General features: G+C 43.1%; 2 protein-coding genes across 7 annotated transcripts in view; one reads left to right on the top strand and one right to left on the bottom strand.

The window, feature by feature from the left end:
• Positions 1 to 22,364, bottom strand: part of PIK3C2A (phosphatidylinositol-4-phosphate 3-kinase catalytic subunit type 2 alpha) — a 72,546-nt gene extending 50,182 nt beyond the window's left edge. For 2 of the 4 annotated variants that reach the window (XM_065066094.1, XM_065066096.1), the window contains exon 1: positions 1,556 to 1,694. The gene's annotated coding sequence lies outside the window, so the exon portion shown is untranslated. Of the gene's footprint in view, positions 1 to 1,555; positions 1,695 to 22,301 lie in introns of those variants that run through there. The other 2 variants (XM_065066098.1, XM_065066095.1) reach the window with 2 other exon arrangements.
• A 57-nt stretch (positions 22,365 to 22,421) lies between these two features.
• The window catches only part of NUCB2 (nucleobindin 2), a 28,744-nt gene continuing 27,765 nt past the window's right edge, over positions 22,422 to 23,400 (top strand). Inside the window, exon 1 of one of the 3 annotated variants that reach the window (XM_065066143.1) lies at positions 22,422 to 22,703. The gene's annotated coding sequence lies outside the window, so the exon portion shown is untranslated. Of the gene's footprint in view, positions 22,704 to 22,739; positions 22,915 to 23,400 lie in introns of those variants that run through there. The other 2 variants (XM_065066144.1, XM_065066145.1) reach the window with 2 other exon arrangements.

The following is a 23,400-nucleotide window of genomic DNA, read 5'->3' as shown; positions in this document are numbered from 1 at the left end:
ATTATTTTTTCCTCAACAAAAGGCCATTTAACCTCAAGTATTATTCAACTTTCTTTTATTGTCCATTTATTCTTTACTTTAATATCAACTCGCTTTCAGTTAAAAAAAATTAACCTAGTGTGCATTGTAGCCCCATTCCTGCCACCAAATGCAGTAAATGATGCAAATTTAAGCAACTTCTTGTCCTCCCAAAGTTTTTTGCAGGCCCACTCCCACTGTTGGCAGAATGAGGGACACAACCACCTCCAAAGCTAACAAATCCAACTAGCAAAATACTTTCATCTGTCAGATTTCACTCCCTCCACCCCACTTCTACTTCCCCTTTGGATTCTTCATAAATCATCCACCACTACTACTCCTGAACACAGTTTATACTGTAAGTAGTGTTGCACAACATCTTTTACCAACATCACACTTATTTTTTTCTTGATTTTTCAGTTCCCTTCAGAAAAATATTTGCATTAAACACACAAGACTGTTATTTAAAAACTCTGCATCTCTCCCCTATCCCAAATCAGCTCAACTGCACAATGCTCTAGGAACACATTTTCAATAAGTAATACAATGATGAGGAAGAACATCAGAATGTTTCTTTTCTTCCAAGCTCTTTGAGTGCATTTTACTACCACGTTCTCTTTCTGTAAGAGCAGCGTAGCTTTACTGAGAGGTCACTAGTGCTAACGAAGATGCCGGTATACCTTTTTTAATTGCGTTGATGCAGAATAATAAACTCGGTCAACTTGTGAGCAGTAAGCCAGTTACAGGCTTCCATGTGGAACTACGAATAACCGAAAACCTCTCGGAGGAAACAGCAGAGCTCTGTGAGAATCAGCTTTGTCAACAGCCAACTTCTGTGGAACCACAGTAACGCTGTGACCCGAGGTTAGTTAACCCACTCAAAAAGCCAACGAGAAGGTGAATAAAAAGGGAATGTAAACCCAGTGGGTCTGCGGCGGCTGTTAAGGTTCCCCCTACACATGGCGAGCACTCGGGCTCCCTAAAGCCTTCCGAAGTGCCTCCTGCTCACGACCCGCCGCCCCGAGACTTCACCCTCAGGTACACAAAGCTCCTCCAGAACCGGGGGTGCTGCGAAGGACAAGCGGCTTCTCGGGACGACTCGGATGGCTCCGTGTCCAAACGGCCCCCTCCACCGCGGCAGACACCGCAGTTCGCTGATGCGGTTCTCGGGGCAGGCAGCGCCTCCGCCTCGCACCAGCCCGGACACAGACGAGGCGGCGGGGACGAGCCCATCGGGCGGCGCTGCCCCCGGCCCCGCTGCCCGAGCCCCGGGCCCCACCGCTCGCAGGTGCCGCCCCGGCAGCGCAGAGTACACCGGCCGCTCCCGGGCCCGGAACGGCGCCGAGGCCGAGCCGGCAGCGCCCGGAGGCCGAGAGTTGCAGCGCGGCACCGCGACCCCTGAGGGAGGAGAGGGCGAAGCGGGAGAAAGGGGGGCGGCAAAAGGACACCGGCAGGGAGGGAGGTAGGGACGGGAGAGTGGGAGGGAGCGGAGCCCCAACCTCGCCCCGACACCCCGCGGCGGGTTCCCGGCACCTACCTCGCAGCGCCGCCGGCCCGCGGCAACGGCCATTTCCCTCCGTGCCTCCTGCTCCCGCCGCGGGAACGCGCGCCAGTCCGGGCAGCCCCCTCCCCTCCCGCCGCTTCACCGCCGCCGCCGTGCGCTCACTTCCGGCCCGGCCCGCAGCGCTGGAGCGGGCGAGGGGCGGGGCGAGCCCTGAGGAGATGGGCGGGCGGGGCGGGGCGCCGGCCGCCCCCCTCTGAGCCTGCCCGGGACACTAGCCTGCCCGGGGCACTCGCATGCCCGCTAGCCCGGCACCTCAGCTGTGCCCCTACCCCGAGCGGCACGGCGCGCTGGGGAGCCTGGCCGGTAGCACTGGGCCAGCCCCGCCAGGGAAACGGGCCGTTAACGGCCGGCGGGGGCCCGGCTGGAAGCGTCGGCGCTGCGGCCACGGCAGCGGCGGCTGGGTGGCTCTGAGGTGACTCTCCGTCGACTCTCCGTCATTTCCTCCCCTTATCGCCCGATCTTCCTAAGAATGCTCGGCATGACTGGAAACTTGCACAACGCACCAAAAACGTCCGGCCGGGCGGCTGGGGCCGAGCCGCGGGTACAAGGCGCTTCCTCCGCCGCGGCCGCGGGGGCTGGGCCCGGCCCGGCCCGCCGGAGCGCGACGCGCAGCGGGGAACGGGCCGAGAAGCGACGCCGGTGAAACCCGGGTGCTCCGCAGCACGTGGGGTTTGGTTGTAGAAAGAAACACTTTTCGTCACTTGCCAGTGGACGACTCCAGTTGTTCGGAACAACATGTTCTGCTAAGCGGAATTTTGCTTAATTTAACTTCAGAAGCATTTTCGCCGGCCCCCACTGATCCCTGTTGTCAAGCCCAGCCTTCCTGACGTACCAACGCATCTCAAAAACAATATTTTGGTTTGACCTTCACAATAGCTTCAAAAGAATATAATGTTTTGAGTATGCTCAAAAGTATTGCATGTGGGATTTTGTACAAAGTTTAGACAATGGGCCTTTCATGAGATCAAATTAAAAGTTGTAACAGGCATTTAAAAATAACAATAGGGTTTTTAATGTAGATGCAAAAGAATTCCAGGAATAGAATTTTGTATTCTGTCCATTCAGGGGATAGTAGTTAAAATAATCAAAGGATTTAGTTCATGCTTATTGGCATCTTACTCAGTCATTTTAGCAAACTGAAGTTCCTCCCCCTCCAAAAAAATAAATGCTTAATGAAGCATAGAAGACATATGAAGATGCCAGTTCAGAAACTACAATAATGAATGAATTAATTAAAATGTCATAAATACATAGCTAGAAGTGACATTTTCTGTATGTCTGTATAAACCCCATCATTTTAGCATCTAAGCATTTTCTGTTGGATGAATCCTGACCTAGCACCATTAAGGTCAATGAAAGCCCTTGCAGGTGACTTCAGCGTGGGTAACATGGAGACTTGGATGGCTGACACAAAATGTGCTCCTGTAGAAGCATCATAGGCGTGACTCTCTATTACACAGTTTAAAAAAACTACCAGAATTCTTACTACTGTTATGATCCAAGCTATCAAGAATTTTTCAGGTTTTCGGTTATTAAGAGTAGAAATTGATCCTTTCTAATGCTGTTCCAGGATTTACAACCGATAGCCCAATTCTGCTCCACTTTTGAAAACAGAATGGAGCACCAGCAGAAGACATCTACTTTGCTCACAAGTTCCAGGTTTCTTTCCAGACTGTCTGTCCATGTACACCAGCTTTTCTGATTGCATTTTAGATTTTTGTCCTGGCAGTCGTGTCTCATGGCCACCTCTTCTCTTGGGCTCCTGCAATGGTCCTGGCCAGGAGACCACTGTAGGTGGAAGAGCTGGTGACCCACACGACATCAAGGCAGCCTGTGCCTTCAGACCTGGGCTGTGCTGTCCTTTGGCTGCAGGGGAGATGTTGTGGCTCATTGGAACGGGAGTCTCCAGGCAGCTCCCACTTGGTACCAGCGATAACACCACCTGCGTGGCCTTGCCTTTATCTTAAAGAGCAGCAAGATGTTCCCATGTGAACACCTGTTCTGTTTGGCTGGAGAAATTATGGGTAGAATTGTTTTATTTTAGAAAATCCTATAATGACTGAAACAGGAAACCATTTTGTATGGATGGAGTCTGCAGAGTGTGCTCCACCTGTTTGATGCTGCACAACTGAGGGTTCCCAGCAATTCTAAGGCTGTAGGATTACCTAGGCTACCCTCTCTTTCTGGCTCTAATAAAAAGCCATTTAAATGATACTTGCAGAGGCAGAGTGCCTTTCCTACTGGGATCCTAACAGACTAGCACCTCCTGGTGCAAGCCAGTTCCCACGGTTTTTGTGCTGCTTTCCCTCTCACGTGGATCACATTAAACTGCTCTGGGTTGTACCTCCGAGTCACTGACCACAGTGGTTAGCTCTGGGACAACCATTTTTCCATGTTTCACTAACCAAAGGAGCATTAACCTGCTTAGCCTAAATGAAAGGTAGCTACCATATCCAACCATTTCAACAAGATCATGACTGTTTGATTGACTAACACCCATCATGTTAAGTAATACATGACAGTACGTCCAGGTCAAATATGAATCATAAAAGCCAAGCTAGGAAAGATTATTTGGTTCATTCTACAGATTAGTGCATAATTTTAGACTATTATCAAGTCTGTCTATCAGTCCCATAACTGTAACAACCTCCTGTGACTTTCCTTAGAAATTATTTCCTTCTTATCATGAAATTTTCCTGCTATTTTGTATGTGTTTTAATAACTTAAGCCCATCCTTTTTGTGGTATCTCATTTTTGTAAAATATTCTAGGTTACAAAAGACTGCATAAAACCCAAATTCCACTTCATGTTCAATAGGTACTGATTTGTTTTTATCACACTAAATTACAAACCTGAATATGCTGTTCCTTCCCTGGCTTTCACCCCTTACACTGAAGAGCAACTCCAACACCGGTACTTTGGCCTCTGCTTTCATAGTTTCTCAGCTACATTCACATTAAATATGTACCAATTATGAGCTCTAGCAGCCGTAGCAGCCAATTTTAGAAATGGCATTTGTATATCAGGTGCCATGTAGCATTCTCCATAGCTTGGCATCCAAAATAGTTCTGCTTCAGGAGAGATAACTGCTTGACAGTGGAAGCCCAGCTTCTAGGTAAAATGACAGTATCCCCTAGACAGTTTAGTCAATGAAAGGAACAATGACATAGCCTGCAGACTGTCTTACGGGTGGATAATTAAAAGTTACACATTCCCACATGATAGCATTACGTCAGTTTTAAAGTATTTCTTATACAGGAAGTTGTTAATATGTCTATGTAAATACAATGTACAAGGTGTGTGTCTCAGCAGTCTCACCACCTGGCTACTATATGTGTTGTCTGTGATACGTTGACCAAGTGCCACGGTTGCCCTGAGAGTTTTCAGGAGACACTTGGTAAAGCTGTCTTGGAAAAAAAAAAAGTGTGTGCAGATAGACAAGGACAAAAAACCATACAACTTTATTAAGTAACATTTTTATTGAAATTTAAATTGTATACTACAGGCAGAATAAATATGAGAGAATTTGGTCAAATATTTAGAGAAGGTAAGTGCTGTGCTCACTACCCCAATACTCAAACTTCACAAAAGAATTCCAACACAACATATGCAAAAATCAAATCAACTTGTGTAACTAACTATACTGACACTGGTATTACCTGGAAATATGACAAACTGCAGTTGGCAAATGGCTTTTAAAACAATACTTACGATACAAGGAAGCTTGATGTCTACCCAGATCAAAAGGATGGCTACATGTAACAAGGCATAACAAATGTGTTTTGGTTAATATAACACATAGAAAGTTGTTTTTTTTTTTTTTAAAAATCACTTTAAAACCAAAATTCCTTCATTTTCTTTTCAGCCTAAAATGCATTTATGTAAGCTCTCCAAATTTAATAGATGAATGCCTTATTTTAACTACTGGATTTGCTACTTGCCTTTAACTAATTGGAAGGAACCAACTTGATTTCTATTGTTAGAGCGTTATTTTTGTGAATGAGAAATTGTTAGTAGTAGCACAGGGACCATTAAAGGACAAATGTGTTTCCTCTGGAAATAGGAAGATGGAACATTTTCTAACAAGGACAAAAATTTATTTTCATGACGTTTACCAGAACATGGTACCTCCTTTGTTCAGCACGTCTGTTCCATGGAAATCCCTGAACATTGTTCATCAGGGCAGGGATTACAACACACAGGTCACCCTGTCCCATGGATGCGCTCTCCTTGTCACACCCCACAACGCTGCATTTTGGCCAGGTGTGGGTACCCATCCCAGAGCAGCGGCTTCAACACCTCAGTCCCAGCACAAGTCAGATAAAGTCAGACAGTTGTCATAACTGGCAAGCTGTGCTCAGCACTGTAGCTACTTGTGTATGGCCTTCAAAAGTTTTATGGACCATGACTTATATTTATGGAGCAGGTTAGAAACTCATATTTGAAAGAAAAAAAGCTTAATTTGAATTATAAAGTGCACTAGCTCAGACTATCCAGAAAAGGAAAATTATGAATCTACATGTACAACTCAAATATTAGGCTGCTCTTCAGGATAGCTACAAGATTCAGTGATGTTTGAATTAAAGTTTTATTGTCTTAAAGATGTACATATAAAGAAATCACATTAAATATTGAGAAACTATTAGTTTAAACAGAGTAACTACTGCAAAAATCTACCAGTCCTCAGCTAAGCAAGACAGGCAGTTCTAGTGTCCTCAAAGCGACTACTATGTATTTACAGGCAACAAGTCTTAAGCCCTAATTCTGGAACATCTGGTAATTTGTATCAACATTTCAGCTATGTTTGTTTAGACTCTAAACTGTATTTTTCTCTCTGAAAACCAGCAGAGGGAGACAGGTTCTTTTTTACTCCTAAAGAAAGCAAAATATTGTATTACTTCCTCAAAAATACACCTTCTGAAAATTCAGTAAAATTTTCAAGAGTAGTCTCATAATGCCTTTTCTTGGTAATTTTGAACTTTATTATTAATACACACTTGTTCTCAGTGTTTATTCAAGCTTAAATGGCTATTGCTGACATCTGCAGATGTTTATTCAACAGTATGTTGCTATGAATATTTCATTGTGGATTTGTTTCTGGGAGAACGGGGATATCAGCGTTAGTAGTGAATGAAAGAGGAAAATAGGCCATGGTTATGCTTTTATTGTTCCAGTGTTATGCAACAGCTTGCATGTGTTTGCAGCATGTCTAAGGTCTGCACATGGCTCTCATAATCTATACAGTAATTTCAGCTGACTACATATACAAATTACATATTTAAGGCTAAGGTGTAATGAGAAAATTCTGCTCTGCAATCAAAAAATATTTACAATAGTTTCAAGTGCAAGTAAAATCTTGACTTGATTTCTTAGGACCCAGGTCCTGTTTCAGTAAATGGAAATTGAGGCACTAGGAGCCAAAATACTATTGCAAATCTTGGCACAGAAATTTAGGTATGTCCCACACAATTTAGGCAACATTCTCTTTAAAATGGCATGACAGGGCACATGTTTGAAATTCATAAAAGATTTTTCATATTTATCCCATTTTAAAAAATAAATTACGTCCAGAAGTACTACTGGACCAGGGAACTAAATAACAAAGCAATTTAACACATTTCACTACTTGCTTTACTGTAAATATTTTGTGATAATTTTTCACTTGATATAATTTTTCATACAACTTCCTTTAATACACAGTTTATATAATCAGATAAGAAATATTTTTTTGATAGGACATGTTCTATGTAGATATGCACAATTTCTATCATTTGAAGGCCTTCATTTTATTTAAGCATCTGAACATTCTTAAAATGCAGTGGAAGTAGAAGAGTTAGAAAACGCACACAGAAACTGTGCCAGTACGGCAATATACTCAGGAGGTACCGTGGGATAGTTGTTAGTCTATAATATGCTTTGGTAAGGGCTATTAATGTAAAAATGATGCCAGAAAAACCTCAGGGAGAAACTGCGGGCAACAGGATGCGTACCTGGAAATAGCAATCATTCCTTGGGTAAAGGTAATTGATGTAATTGGGAAGGCTTCTGGTATTTAAAATCCCAATCACAGCAAGTCATGCTTAATCAGACATCCAAAGGCAGAGGGTGATAAAACTTCATATTGACTACTCACTTGAATTATCCTGCATCAACAAATGAAAACAAAATAAAACCAGCACTACCAGTAGGAATCCTAGAGTAAGAGACATGCACAGCGATCTCTTTGGCAGGCTGCTGAGAAACAGCCTACAGGGTCTTTTCCAGCTGCCCAAATTCCTACAGTTCCATGCAAGATCTGAGCCCTCACCACAAAATCTGATATTTTCTTTCTGGTATGAGCTAATTGCATGAAGCTTCTTGTAGTAACCCTACGTTAATCAGTAACACAACTTCACAGTTCTTCTTTAAGCATTGCAAGTCAATGGAAATGTTCTACTATTTTAAAAAAATGAACAATTCCTTATGTCATGCATTTATTTGTAGTCACATAGTGTACATTGTTAAGAATAAATTATCCTATCAAGTACATTCAGTGAGGTACTTTTCATATGTCTGTCCAAGTCTAATTCTGTCATGGCTCTGGCCTTTAATCTTTGTATTTTGGTATACAGTTTTTTGTAGTTTTCATAGGGGAAGTTAAGCACACAATGTGTTTCCTGGAGGACATTTGTAAAACTTGTTTTCAGGTTAAGGGTCACTGATAAAAATTCAACAGATTTTATCTAATGAACATTCTGGAAGCAGCAGAATGAATTCAAAATGCCTGAAATCCTTGCCAACATGCTTTAATTGGTAAATAAGCATCTTCTACTTAGGAATGACAGTTATGTAAGAGTAGAGTACTGGCACATTATTCAAAGGGATTTATTGCTTGCCTTTGCTGTTTACATTCACGAGTAGAAAGACACCCATGCTTGAGGGACAAAACCAGATACTGTTTTAATTAAAATGATCTCCAAGTTTTATGGAAAACTTTTCAGATAGGATTACAGCACTTGGCCCTCAGCAGAAAGAAGCCAACAGCATTAACATGTCACAACTCACTTAAGCAACTTGACACGGAGCTTGTGCGCGTTGGAGGAAAGGAATAGTGTGTGTTCATGTGTGCAGCGCTCACTGGGAAACTTCAAGCTGATCAGCATACCACACGGGTCTGGCCTCGTTACCAACCCTGTCTTTGTGGATACTACTCACCATCAGAATAATTCTACCCAATGTATCAGGCACTTCGTCAGGATCAGGCTCATGCACCCAAGTGTGGGTGTGCAGAACAGGTAAGGAACGTCACTTCTCATCTTCCAGGTGTCACAGAAATCACCTGTCAGCAAAACTTCTCGTGATCCACAGTCATCCTTCTGCAATGAGGCAGTGACACACCAGGCCATGGAGAAATATCCTAATTAAGAGCAGTGCTCGAGCAGCATTGAAGCATTTGCAAACCCAGTATTAAAGTTAAGAAAAATTACTTATTTTGCAAATAAAAATGTAGTATGACGTTTTAAATAGCAATGGCCCTTTGCTCAAGAAAGATATTGAAGAGTAGCTGAAAGATAAGGAAGAGGGTACAGATAAAGGAATGGCACTTCAATATAGTGTCATTGGCTAATCCTGCCTATGACACCATACCTAATTTGCCACAGTGCAGCAGGTATTTAAGTTTATGCGTGTGTGTGGTGAAAGTATAGAGCGGTTTAGTGACTCTTTGAAACTTCCTAATGGAAAAATCTTTAGCTACCTCGTTTTAACTAAATTCCAAAGATTTCAGAAAAAAATTATTAAATTGCCTATATGTCACCTGCAAACATTACTTCCATTACAGTACTTTGTAGTCTTTTGGAAGAGCAGAAATGTATCACCCAAGTCAGGAATCACATCAGAGTAGCATTACGCATGATCTTGGTTTTCTATTTAAATCAATGGAAGTTTTGCTCTGGGTTCACTGAAAGCATAACCTTAAAATAATAAAATTATCTTTGCTTTATCCCACTAAAACTAATAGATGAATCCACCTGCAATGTTTTGGCACCCCCCAAAGGTACCTGGCTGAATCCTCAACCTGTGAGAGACCATGTATTAAAATACTAAACTAATGAAAAGCTATGTCCTCCAGCTATTTGTTCATACTTTCTTAGCAAGGCCATCCTGTCCTCAGCCTCACATTATTAAACATAAGTCCAACTCTAAGCTAGTCATTAGATTAGGAAGTAAAATGCGTATTTCCTATCTAATATAACTGCTGAAAATCCACAATGTTTGAGTCAGAAAAGCCAAAATTTTTCTAAACCCAAGTAGTCTTTATAAGATTTAAAACCTGAATTAAAGATGAACACGTTAGTCTTATAAAATGGCCCTACCATGCAATGAAGTATTATAAATGTAGTCCTGGCCACTACACTTCCCTAAAGCAGCAGAAAATACTCAGTACTGGTCATCTCTGATCTTCCTCTTTGGTTGCAGGAGACTTTAATAACTTGTTCTAAAGACAGACAGAAGTGGACTTTTTTCAACCCTGATCATATAAGAAACATTCCCAAGCTTTCAGAGAATTCCCTGGATTTTGTTTCAATATGCATACAGCTTTCACTGAAGAGGGAAGATACGGAAGATTTATTGCCATTATTGCTCTCACAAATCCTACACATTAAAAATTCTGTTCTCAATTATACCACTTCTATGTGCTTATTTTTTTCTCTCATCACAGTTTCATGAGATTTGCTGTCACGCTGTAGCTTTCTAAGGAAAAGGACAGATAGCCTGACAGCTGTAGCGGGCTTACACTGAAAGCATTTAAAGAATCCTCCTTTAATCTGATTTTAGTGGAAATTACGCTTTACTCATTTCGTATTTGCACCAAAATTGACAGGGTCAATCTCATGGATAACTAAAACATTCCCCAGCAGTTTAGAATCTCTTCTATGCAGTCTCAAAATCTATTATTATGTGGCATTCGGACAAAGAAAGAATGAAGAAATAAACCAGAGCAAAAAGCTGAAAATATCTATTTCCATGACAGTATGTATCATAATGTAATTTATTAAGATTCCATCTGACCCCTCAATAAAAGGGATTTGCAGCAAACGCCGGAGTATATTTAGTCTCTGAAAATGAGGCCACATGGTGGCATGTGGTTCGGACCAGAACTCGTCTGAAGAGCCAGCTTCCTACAGGCTCATCCATAACTATTACATTGTTTCCAGAAAGTCTAGTTTAACCCTAAATTACTTTAAAAATATTCACAATTTTTAAATATCCCTTCAGATGTCACAGTTCTAAAAATTCGCTAACCTTTTGGAGTATAATCACCAATAACATTTTTCCAGTGCTGTATTTCTGTTTATTTTTTCCTTTTCTTAAATAAGCGTATAGGTTAAGCAAGCTCAAATAAGCACACTAAGTTATTTCACCACCTAGCATTTTAGTGACCTCGCTCACATTATTTAGGGTCAAAACAGACCTTTACAACACTGAAGATCCTGCAACTCACTAGAAACTATTAGTTCATCAGTAAAGAACAGGTGTTGTATTATGGTCTCAATTAAGTGCACAGGTGGAAATCAGAGAGTACTAATATAGCATTATTAGCACCTTTGCAAATAAAGGACTCCAAGGATAAATACAGTGCACACCTAATGGCAAAAGGCAGACAGATATGATGACAGAGGTAGAGCCTCTATTGAAAGTGGTTTTGTTGTTGGTTTTGGTTTTTTAAACACATGTTTAAACTGTGTGTCTCTCTTTGATTATTAAGCACTGGGAATGAATGCTTTGGGCTGCTGTTGTAAATAAGGATAAGTCTGATACTGATATTTTTACTGGGTTTGAAAAATCCTTAAATGATTAAATAACATAACTGCAGTCTAATCCTAAGCCTTAGCAGTACAAAAGTCAGAATATTTTGATGCAAGACATAAATTATTGCCCAAAACTTGAGTCCTGGGAGAGATCTTATGTCTGCATTCATTACTGTGAAGGGAGTTTTGCCTTAGGACCAGATGATAAAGCCTTAAGACTGTGTTTAAGTATCTAAAAAAAATGTGCTGTCACTTCAGTTGGTAATGTTCTTTAAAACCTGAAAAAACAATATTAATTTAAAAATCATATAGGAAGCAATATTTGTTTCCATCTCTGGAGTTACTGCAGTTCTGTTAAACCTGTGTGGCCTGTTGGGTAGGTTGGGAAGGATGAGTCTTCACAAGGATTTGAAGGGGCTCCACATGTCCCTTTGGAAAAGAAGTTTTGGGCAGAGGCTCAGACCTGCCGGAGAAGGATGGGTGAAAAGGATTTGTTGCAAGACAGGCCTGCTAGTCCCCTGGTAATGAGGCAATGGAACCTGCACCATTTCTTAGATGAAATTGTGTATTCTGCAGCCTGGGGCTCACAGACTTTGATAACACTTTTACAACAGCTGCAGTTTGTTCAGGCAAACCAGTTTGTCTTGGCTTCGGTTCACCAGCCTGCAAAGTGGCCGTTATCTCACTGTGGTTTTGTGAAACAAGGAACAACTAACTGCAGCTGCTTTCAGATAGACTGATGAGAGATTCTACTGTGTGCATTACATTTGTATTGGTGGAGGGTATAGAACATGGGAGTGAGGCCAGAAGTGACAACATCGGCCAATAAGCTCCAGAAGAAGAATCATTGTTGTCCTGATCTATGTTATAGGTCACTCTCTCTCTCAGACATTTCTCTCTCCACTACCTTTGCCAGCTGTAAACACCTGCAGCAATTGCAGCAAGTGCCACAACAAAAGGCAGCATTAGCTACCTTAATTCCAATGGCAACACCAGAAAAGTAGGCAGCACATAGTTTACCAGTTCTAAGAGGCTCTTAGGTGTTGGTTCGCAGGGCAGGTTTTTCTACTTCTAAGCTGTATCAACAGATTTGGAAACAAAACTTCTGGTTTTTATTTCCAGTGTGGTAGTTGTTCCACAACATGCAATCACTTTGCTTCACAATCTCTGAAAACTTTGGCTTAATATTTACCTTTTTCACAGAATAAGTATGAACACTACCATAAAATATTTCATATGAAAACTGCCTGTAGGAAAAAACAGTGCGTAAGTAATTATAGTGTGATGGCCATTTAGTTGCACAATTGATTTGATATTGGTCTTCCAAAATTATTTCAAAGGTATTACTTTTATATTTATATCACTATTAAATCCCTGCTCCTGCAAAAATGTATTTTTAAAAGTGTTAGTTGCAGGTGTATATAGCAATCCTGACTTCCTTTCTACACAAGTTTTTCTCTACCCTTCGCTTCAAACTGTTCTTTCCCTGCCTTTCCCCTGTGACATGAGTCATTCAGGTCAACCACGTAACTTTTCATCCAAATTAGATACATTCAGTAAAATTACCAGTAGAGACACCAAAGCAAATGTCTACATAAAGTCCATCTTTTGAAATAAAGCTCAAGCTATACAACAAATTGTTATACTGATCTGTGAGTTTTCCTACTCCAGGAGATGTGATTTCTTTTGAAAGAGCTTGCATTATTATTTATTTCCATTCCTCCACAGTAGGTATTAGAGAAGTCTGTATTTCCATTTTCTAGACACACAAGTTGGCAGAGGCAAACAAATTACAAGCAACACTCTTTTAAATATTCTCACCAAGCCTGATTTTTTATGAATACTTTTGAAGGTGAGAAAAAATATTTGCCATGCAGTATTAAACATATAGGAATTGACAAAGAGTAAAGATCAGTGGTTGCCATAGTACAAAAGGAGGCAGAAGCAGAGTGAAACAACTTCTAAGCTACTTGCATGTTTAACTAGGGTTTATGTAGGTCAATACAAAACATGGAAATTCCTCCTGGCACGTCTTTTGTAGAAATCTCTTTTTAAAATTTCATCAAAGAAAGGAAAAGTTGAGATTATTTCCCTTTTTGTAATAAAGTTGCCCCTTGCCACAGATTATTTAGACGTCTTTCTCATAATGCTACTGAGCAGAAAGTGTTTCATATTTGAAGTAGGCAAAATGTTTCCTGATGGCCAGGGTCCAAAACAATAAAAGATGGAGCAGAACTTGCAACCATATCCTTCTGTTCTTGTAACATTCAAATTTCCTCAGCAAGTTTTTCAGGAACAAGATAATGTTGGGGTCCGACAAGGACACCAACAATACTTTTTGCTAAATACTGTTCCTTTTTTCCAGGGTGAGGAAACAAACACAAATCCAGTCTATAACTCATTGTTTCAATGAGCACACAAATACATTTGTGTTTTATTTCCAGCTTCCAAAACTGTAAATATTGTCAGCACTATTCTACAGATGTCCACAAACATGCATATTTCATTTCAGCATAACGAGATGAAACAGCAGACAAAAGGGTGCTTCATGCTCTGGAGAGTCTAAAAAGGTTGGGGAAATGGCTTCCAGACCAGAAATGCTCTTGCTGTCCTTTCATTGGAATCATAGAATGTCCTCAGTTGGAAGGGACCTACAAGGATCATGGAGTCCAACTCCTGTCCCTGCACAGGACAACCCCACAGTTCACACCATGTGTCTGAGGGTGTTGTCCAGTCTCTTCTTGAACACTGTCAGGCTTGGGGCTGTGACACCTCCATGGGGAGCCTGTTCCAGGGCTCCAGCACCCTCTGGCTGAGAAGATTTGGTCTTCAGCACATTCCCCATGGAGGAGTATCAGGGAAAAACGAATAGACTTCAAGAGAGCGGGGAGTGAGGGCCACCGCTCCACAAACATCTCTGTGGGGCACAAAAATGAATGGCCTTTAAATTCTGGTTTAAATCCTTCACCTTCTGATTTCCTGAAAAACACTCAATACACACACTGACCTGCGTGCTCGCTCACACTCACCAGTATGTACACGCACTGATGCCTCTTTGCATTCACTCACACGCCTTCCACATGCCTGTTGCTCACAGACACCGAGTGCTGCTCCACCTCGCACCCTTGCTCACATGTACTCACACTCGCTTACACAGCTGCACCCCCTCACACTCACACATACTTCCCCCATCCTTACAGATCTTCTTGCTCAAACAAGTAATCATTCATTCTTTGGCTATGCATTTTCTGTTTTTAACACCCAGTTCTGCTAATGGCACTGATTATTATGTTGTCTGCAATTAAAGATAAATTCTCCCCAAGAACTAAGTTTAAAACTCCAAAGGAAAATGAAGACCTTTGGTTCGTGTGATCCACGACAACACCAGGTAATAGCACTTTCCGAACACTGTGCCCAGAGAGGAGAGCTGTACTTTGCACAACATGCACTGCAAAGTGGAAAGTGTGCTCTGAACTTTAATCTCTCAAAGATACGTCAGATCCTGCCACATCTTCCTCCACAAAGCAGTTTAAAAGCTTAAACACTGATTTGCAATGTGGCACAACAGGTGGGATAACTTCACAGAGCAGAAGACAGCTGAGAGCTGCAGCATGCAATACCAACAAAAGACAGCTAGCAACATTCAGCACGTACCTTGGAACCTGCCACCTGTCTTGATTGCTTTTTCTTGTTTTATGAGACATTTCTATTTACCTCCAGCATGCTACTCATTACATTACAGAAGCAGATCTGCATGTCACATTTACAATACAGGTGCACTATGGATTTATGCAGTAATACAAACCCTTTGCATTTTATGCTGTCATTTTCCCAGCATTTTCATCATTCCTAATACTTGCAGTTCTGGCCACCACTGAGCACTGCACTGATGTTTTCACAGAACTTTCTTATTACACATTTGCAAGCTGAGCAATTAAAGAGCTAGTCCAGAGCTTACAATTTTGGATGTAAAAAACCCAGCTTTTTCTTCAAGGCAAATCAGTTTACATTATTAACATATCATTTGCTGCTTTATCACCCAGCTACCCAGTATGAGATACTCTGCAGATCTAAAGGTCAGCTTTCAATTTTATTACTCTAAGTAATTCCCTGTCATCAGCAAACTCTCTCACACAAATTTGTACCCCTTTTGTGGTCATTTGTGATAAAACTGAAGCACAAATTCCTGGGAAACATCTCTGCTGTCTTCCCCTCATTAGTCCAAGGTTTATAAAAATAATAAATAACCAAAAAGCCCCTAAACACCACAAGAATAAAACCCCCATGTTGACTCCTCCTTTTTTCCCCTGCAATAACTGAGTGATCACCACATGCTTCTGACAAGGCAGAAGCAGATAGAATTTTAAAAGACAGGAATTTAAAAAAAATTACTACCACAATCCTGGAAATATTTGGTACTCAACCTTGCCTAATGTTCAGATGCTGCTCATCTGCTTTATGACAGTGGCATTATATAAACTGCCGATGACTTGAAAAAATATGTAATGAAATACTGATTCACACGAGAAATCAAATAAAAACTGCATCAGGAATAAAGTGCTACATTTTTCTTTAATGACCCGTTTATGGTATTTCTTGTTCCACATGAGATTACTGTGAAATACATACACTGTATGGGCCTTACAACAGCCTTTTTTCCTGCTTTTTAAAATATTTCCATTAGTGGAAATGAGAAGCCAAAAAAGTGCTGTTAAGCGATACACTTCTTGCTGCAACCACCGTACCCTACCTTTTACTACTTCTTTTTCCTGCTATTCATCATTATCTCATTTCCAAGCCACCCTCTGTTCAGTTGAGAGCGCCAAAATAGTTCGTACCAACTTAGATGTTTTACCTCCCTCTTAAGCAAGATACTATTTCTCTTCTGTTTTCTCTTTGTGACTTTTCCTCGTTGCTTCAAGTATGAAATTATCCTCATGTCCTGTACCAGTATTCGTATTTTTCTACACCCTCAAAACAGTGAAAGCTGTTTTGTTTTGTTTTAAACTAGACTTTCTTTCTCAATTTACTGTTTCCTTCTGAATACATTACAGTTGTTGCCTCAGTTCCAGTTAAAGGTATTTTGGTGGCAAGATCACACTTGTTTCTCTGACCATATCTCTTTCTTTGTTTCTAAAGCATCCTGCATGGTTACCAGGTTTTGGTAAATGTATATGTAATCTCTACAGAAAACTGTCTGTTTGTTTCCTTTTTTAATCAGTGTAGAACTGAAATTTTCAAGGAAGGCTCCCTTGCCCAGTCTCCAACCTGAAGTCCCGAGTCACTGGTTTGCTCATTTAGAAAAATATTATTTATAAACTCTTATAGAAATGTAAACAAATAGTCAAAAGGAAGTGGGCATAGACCTAAACATATCCTTAAATATTTTACTGCACCAAGGCCTAAATATTCCTGTTTCCAAATAAAGTTATTTGGGTGATATATTTCTGTTTAAGAGCTGCTGAATTTAGCTGAATCTGATTAAGCATGTTTACCTGTATAAAACATGTCCAACTGAAACAGAACTCTCTTTGATCAGACTAATATTTATTATTTTTGTTCTAGAGTAGCCACCTTATTAAAATTCAGTAAATAGAAGTTTATATTATGAAAATATTTATTTCTCCTCATCCTTTTCAACCATTTCTAAATGCACAGTGTATTTTATTTTTCCTTTCATTTACAATATCCAGAAAGAGAAAAAATATTATTTTATAATCTTAAAATTGGAAAATCAGTTTGAAAATGAATACATCATTCTGAAAGTTGCAGCTGAAAGACAGGTGGGTACATACCCAAAAAAAGAAGAGGCAGAAGATGAGAGATAATATAGGATAGTTTTAGACTTATGAACTTTCATAGACAAAGAGCTCTTATCTGTGTCTGAGCTGTTCAGTAGCTAACAGAAAAGAGACTTGGACTTTCTGCTACAGTAATATAAACTGTTGGAGTTATACTGGTAACTTATCTTTATTTTAAAATTTGGGTTTTGGTCAATGTTAGAACACAGTGATTTTTTTTGCCTGCCTCTCCAAATTAACTAGTGTAATGGAATTCTCCTCAAGAGCTGCAATAAATAGGTTCTTGTTATATGTCACTGAATAGATAAGTAAGACCAAAACAGCAACGAGAAGTCACTAATAACTAAGCAGAACAATCCATCTAGTTTTTCGTTGCAATTAATAAGATGACACGACCAGAAGCAGATCCACCAAGGGACCCAGCTGCGGCACTCCCGGTCACAAACAGGCACCCGTCCCATCCCATCCCAGGGCTGTCCCGCTGCCAGATGTGCCTCAGATCATGGGAGGAGGCACTGGCACAGCCCCAGGGGTTCTCCACCCTTCAGTTAAACCACATTCCAGCGCCAAAATGAAGTAGCCACATAGTATTTGTAGGGAGAAAAATAAGCAGCACAACTAACTAGACTACAGTACATATCAGCTTGTGATTAACAGAGGGTGAAAACAATCCTGAAACAGTCAAAGCAATGATAGAAATCTCCACTCCAAGCAGCAGGCTTTACAACAGCATGGGACCTGCAAGAAGAAAAAAAATATATATATATATCTTTCAGCTGTTGGTTTGCTGTCTTTAAAACTAGAAATTCTTGCCACTTGATTTTTCTACCAAGGGTTGAGGTATCTCAAGTTTGACACAGAATAGCTGCCCTGCTGCGAGAGCATTTTGTGGTTTAATTCGCAGCAACTTATTAATCAATTCATACTTTTGGCTCACAAAACAAGTTAGAAATATTCCTTCCTCCCAGCCTGGAAGGGGTTCTCAAAAGTGACTGCAGTTTTCAGCTCTGAATTGCAATAGTTGGATTAGTTCTATGCAGTCTTTTGTTCTAAATTTAATTTCCTAGAAAAGCTTGTACTAGCCAAACAGTTCTACAACAGAGAGATGTATCTTGCCACAGTAAATTCATCTCAGTTGTACAAGGAATAATAGATCAGCCCCATCTATCAGCTACTAGAGTAAGACCATCTATGTGTAAGTTAATAACAGAAGATGTGGCAAACTTTGAGGCAAATATTCTTTCCTATGTAAAAGACAGACTATGCAATAAAAGCAATTGGTAAAATTACAGCATAATTCCTCTACACTGTTTTCAGTCAGGATACTCATACCAGGGCTGAAATGTAAGGAAGTCATTTTGTTTAAAGAAAACCTAACACTGTTACAACAGGAGACAATGCCCACAAAATACGTAAGTCTGGTACTGAACAGTCTCCTGAAAGCGAGCATATGACCAGAACAATAAGCTAGTGGAACCGATAACTACATTTGGATAAAAAGTTTCCAATTGTTTGTATATTAATACAACAACAAAAAGGTAGTAGGACACGAGCTGTCCTTGTTGAAATTAGGGAAAGAGTCCAGGCAGAGGTCTGCCAGAGAAAGAAAATGTACAGGCATACAATGAGCTAAGCAGAAACGCCTACAACTCCTCTGAAACCAGTGCCTCCTCAAGGAGACATAAGCCACAGCAGAGCTTCACCAGCAAATTAATTGCATTCTTGCCTGCCACTTTCATATGAAGTCAACAGCCACCTCACATCTGATAAATCGGGCACTTAACCATGACACCCTTAACTTTACCACAACTACTTTATTTCCATTTTGGGTCTGTGAACTCATTGCTGTTGGGAAACACAGCAAATGACTTCAGCAGCCACAGCTCTGCGGCCAGCAGGTCCTTGTCACAGGAAACCACACGTTGCGCTCATTAAGCACGAGTTTTTCAATACCAGCATTGCCATGGCCATAGAGGCATGGAGGATAAACTCTGTTCTCATTTGTAGGTGTCCTTTCCTAATTCAAATGAAAGAAGTTATCGTATGGTTTCTTGTCTCTACTGCTTTTTCAGATGGACAGAACTTGCAGAGGGGTAGGGGGTGAGGGTTACAGGGAAAGAACTTTAGCACCAGCCTTGAAATTGCCAGCTTACTCTGTGGTTAAAACACAAACTAATGCTAATAAGTTACCTTTTCTACCCACTTTCACCCTGAGAAAATAACACTTGGCTGCTGTCAATGGCAAAAGCAGCATCTGCTGCTGTGCTTCCCAGAGCAGAGGCAGAAGAAGGAGATTTAGGAGCCAGAGTTTAGGACTGATGCTTGGGAGGCATTTGAATATGTAACTCTTCATTTTGCTGATGGGAGTACTATCAATAACCTTCCACAAAATAAAAATAACAGCAAAAAGTATTAAGGGTACTGTGGTGTACAGCAGCCCTCTTGAAATCCTACCCATATTTACTGACGTACTGGAACAATGCAATAAAAACGGCAGCCAAACACAATCCTTTCTTCTACTTTGCCACACTATTTCCAGAATTAAGAAGAGTGTTTCTCAATTTCAGATTAAGGTAACTGCTTCTGTTACAACACTGAGATACTTAGCAGTTTTCAAACCTTGCAGTTTCCTGCATGTTGAAACCAGAATAATGTTTGAAAATCCAGAAAGTGTCTTTTAAACCATCTAAAACAGCAATCGAACAGCTTTAGAAGCTGTCAGGTGAAACCTAGAGGAGATATCTGAGCTAAGCATACTCAAAAACCAACACACAAACCCAAAGGATTTAAGAAAATTAAAAAAAAACAGGAGGAGCCAAAAAAAGGAGACTCAACCTCAATAGCCATATCACCATCTTGTAACTTTTAACAGAAGAAAAAAAATGCTTTAAAAATTCAGATAGAAATTTAGAAACTGATTTAGAAATAAAGCAGGAAAACATAGCAGAACAAACCTTGCCACTGTATTACAGTGAGTGCATTTTAATCTCATAGTATACACCTAGATGGATTTTCTTGCATTCAGACATGCAGGGCTTCTCATGTATTGACAAGTATCAGTACAGCAACTGGGCTACTGCCTGGGTGCCCTGTTGATTTATAGGCTATTGGCATAAACTGGCCATGAACAGCTTCATCATTATATATATTATAGACCAGCTGTTGAAGAGCTCCACACAGCTTTTTTCCTCTTGACACCAATACTTGTTTAAAAAATTTCCATCTCTCCTCCATGTAACCCTTCTGCACTGTTCCAAGTAGAGGCAGGGGGAAAAAAAAAAAAAAAAAAAAGAAAAAAAAAGCACACCTATTTTAAATAGCAGCAAATGGACCTCTGCTGCAGCCTTGCAAACACCTGTTCAAATACAGACACCGCACAGGTGAGGTTGCTGGGTTGCTGCCGCATGGGCAGAGCACCATCCCCTGCCTGCTGCAGCGACTCATGCTTGTGTAATCTGTGACATGCTTTCGGTTCATATCACTGTAATGTTATAGAATCATAGAATCATTTCGGTTGGAAGAGACCCTCAGGATCACAGAGTCCAACTATAACCTAACTACAGCACTACACCATGTACCTAAGAACCTTGTTTAAATGCCTTTTAAACACCTCCAGGGATGGTGATTCCACCACTTCCCTGGGCAGTCTGTTCCAGTGCCTGACAACCCTTTCTATCACGAATTTTTTCCTAATATCCAATCTGAACCTTCCCTCACACAACTTGAGGCTGTTTCCTCTTGTCCTATCACTTGTTACTTGGGAGAAGAGACCAACACCCTCCATGGTACAACCTCCTTTCAGGTAGTTGTAGACAGTGATAAGGTCTCCCCTCAGCCTCCTTTTCTCCAGGCTGAACAGCCCCAGCTCCCTCAGCTGCTACTTGTAAGACTTGTGTTCCAGAACCTTCACCAGCCTCGTCACCCTCCTCTGCACCCTCTCCAGCACCTCCATGTCTTTACTGTAGCGAGGGGCCCAAAACTGAACACAGTATTCAAGGTAAGGCCTCACCAGTGCTGAGTACAGTGGGACAATCCCTTGCCTAGTCGTGCTGGTCACACTATTAATATATCACAGAATGTCCTGATTTGGAAGGGACTCACAAGGATCACTGAGTCCAACTCCTGTCCCTGCATAGGACAACCCCCCAGTTCACACCATGTGTCTGAGGGCATTGTCCAGTCTCTCCTTGAACACTGTCAGGCTTGGGACTGTGACACCTCCCTGGGGAGCCTGTTCCAGGGCTCCACCACCCTCTGGGGGAAGAACCTTTTCCTAATGTCCAACCTAAACCTCCCCTGGCACATCTTTCTGCCATTCCCTCAGGTTCTGTCATTGGTCACCGAAGAGATCAGCGCCTGCCCCTCCTCCTTTTGTGAGGAAGCTGTAGCCGCAATGAGGTCTCCCCTCAGTCTCCCTCAGACCGAACAAACCAAGTGACTTTAGCTGCTCCTCATATACTTCACCAACTTCGTAGCCCTTTTCCGGGCACTCTCCAGTAGCTTTATAAGTGTGTATGTATCAGTTTATGTACATCGGTTCACGATTGGACACGTAACTAACGATTTACTGCAGCTAAGAGAAGGTTCGCACAAAATGCCTTTTAGTGAAAGGAGTAAATGTTCACAAGGGGCAACAAGGGAAGTGTCAGCGTCCCCACTGCGGACGCCAGCGAGAAAGGAGCTGCCAGGAGCAGCTCCAGGGGCTGCCAGCACAACTTTCCCCGCTGTCGCTGTCCCCCAGCAGACGCCAACAGAAACGCCTTGTCCTGCCGCAGCGCAGGCAGGAGCAGCGCGGCGGGATCAGTTCCCGCTCACAGCAGCACAGGGGTGAGCTGGGCGGTGTTCAGCAGCCGGCACTGTGCCCCAGCGCGGGCCCGTGTCCCGCAGACACCACAGCCCGGGGCTCCCGTCACGACCACCCACCGCTAACCGCGGCGTGCGCTACACAGCGGCCCGGGCCGGGCGGCGGCGCTGGGCTGAAGCAGAGCTCGGGTAACCCACAGGGTGCACGGTGGAGACTCCCCGGACTGCCCGGAGCGCCCCCGAAGCGGCCCAGGTGCGTCCCCACCTCCGCCGTGACGCCAGAGGCGCGCGACCAGGCCCGCCCCCGCGGCGACCGCCACGTACCTTCCCGGCACAAGCGCCCGTGAGGCGGCCCCGCCGTTCGCGCAATCTCGCCTCGGCGTCCGGGACCGCCCAATCAGAGCCTTCCGCGACGCACGGGTGGGGGTCAGGGCCGGCCAATCCGCACGCTTCGAGGGGCGGGACCTGTCCCCATGACAACGGGACCGGGGCCGCCGGAGTGCCGCGGGGCTGTCGCGCTGCACCGTACCGTGGTGTACCGTACCGTACCGTACCGTACCATACCGTGCCAAGCCGTGCACCGCGCCGCCGTGGGCCTCGCCGCCGTGCCGAGCCCCGCAGATCCTTGGGAGGACGCCCGGGGGACACCCTCTTCATCTCCGCGCGCAGGAGACACCTTGCCCTTAAGAAGCAGCGGCTCCTCTCCCGCCGCAGGGGGACCGAAAGGTAGCGTCGCCAGCGCCAGGCCGCCCCGCGGGCGGTGGCGGAGGGGCCGGCGGGAGGCGCCCCCGAGCGCGGAGCGGGGCGGAGGCCTTGCGGCAGGGCAGCTCCTGTCAGGAGGAGCCGTTCTCCGCCGCGGGAGCGGGGCGGAGGGAGCGCTCTCCCTCGGGGGTTTAACCGCCCTCCTTCCTGTCAGGTTTGGAAACGTGGAATAACGGTAACGCAGGGGTGCCGGGAGGCGGGCGGGCCGGAGCGAGGGGCTTTCTCCTGGGTGGGGGTAGCGGGAGCGGAGAGCGAGTGAAGTTCGGCCGAGGGTGCCCAGCCGTCCGCCGGGAAGGCGGCTGCCCAGGTTTCCCTCCGTCCCCGCGGCCTTTGTGCGCGGGGCCGCCCGCCGGTCAGCGGCTTTTCAGGAAGTAGCACTCGAGCAGCCCGCTGGCCGCGCGTGAGCGCTTGGCTTTAAAGCTCCAGCAGAAATTGGCGCATACCTGGCAGGAGCAGCGAGGTCTTGACTGGTTGCTAATTGCACAACCGCAGGAAAATCTTCGGCTGCTTTGACCGGGAGACTAGACCGGTTTCGTTAGGCAGGGTCTACAGCTTTCCAGCGTTCTGTTGCCTGTGGTACCACTGCAGGAGCTGGGTGAAATCCTCCCGTGTCAAGTTAGTCACTGTCTTCAGAAAATATTCCAAAAGAGGAAAAGGTTGA

The sequence above is a fragment of the Columba livia genome, chromosome 5, assembly GCF_036013475.1.
Source record: "Columba livia isolate bColLiv1 breed racing homer chromosome 5, bColLiv1.pat.W.v2, whole genome shotgun sequence".
NCBI lineage: Eukaryota > Metazoa > Chordata > Aves > Columbiformes > Columbidae > Columba > Columba livia.
This window is presented reverse-complemented; position numbering and strand designations above follow the sequence as displayed.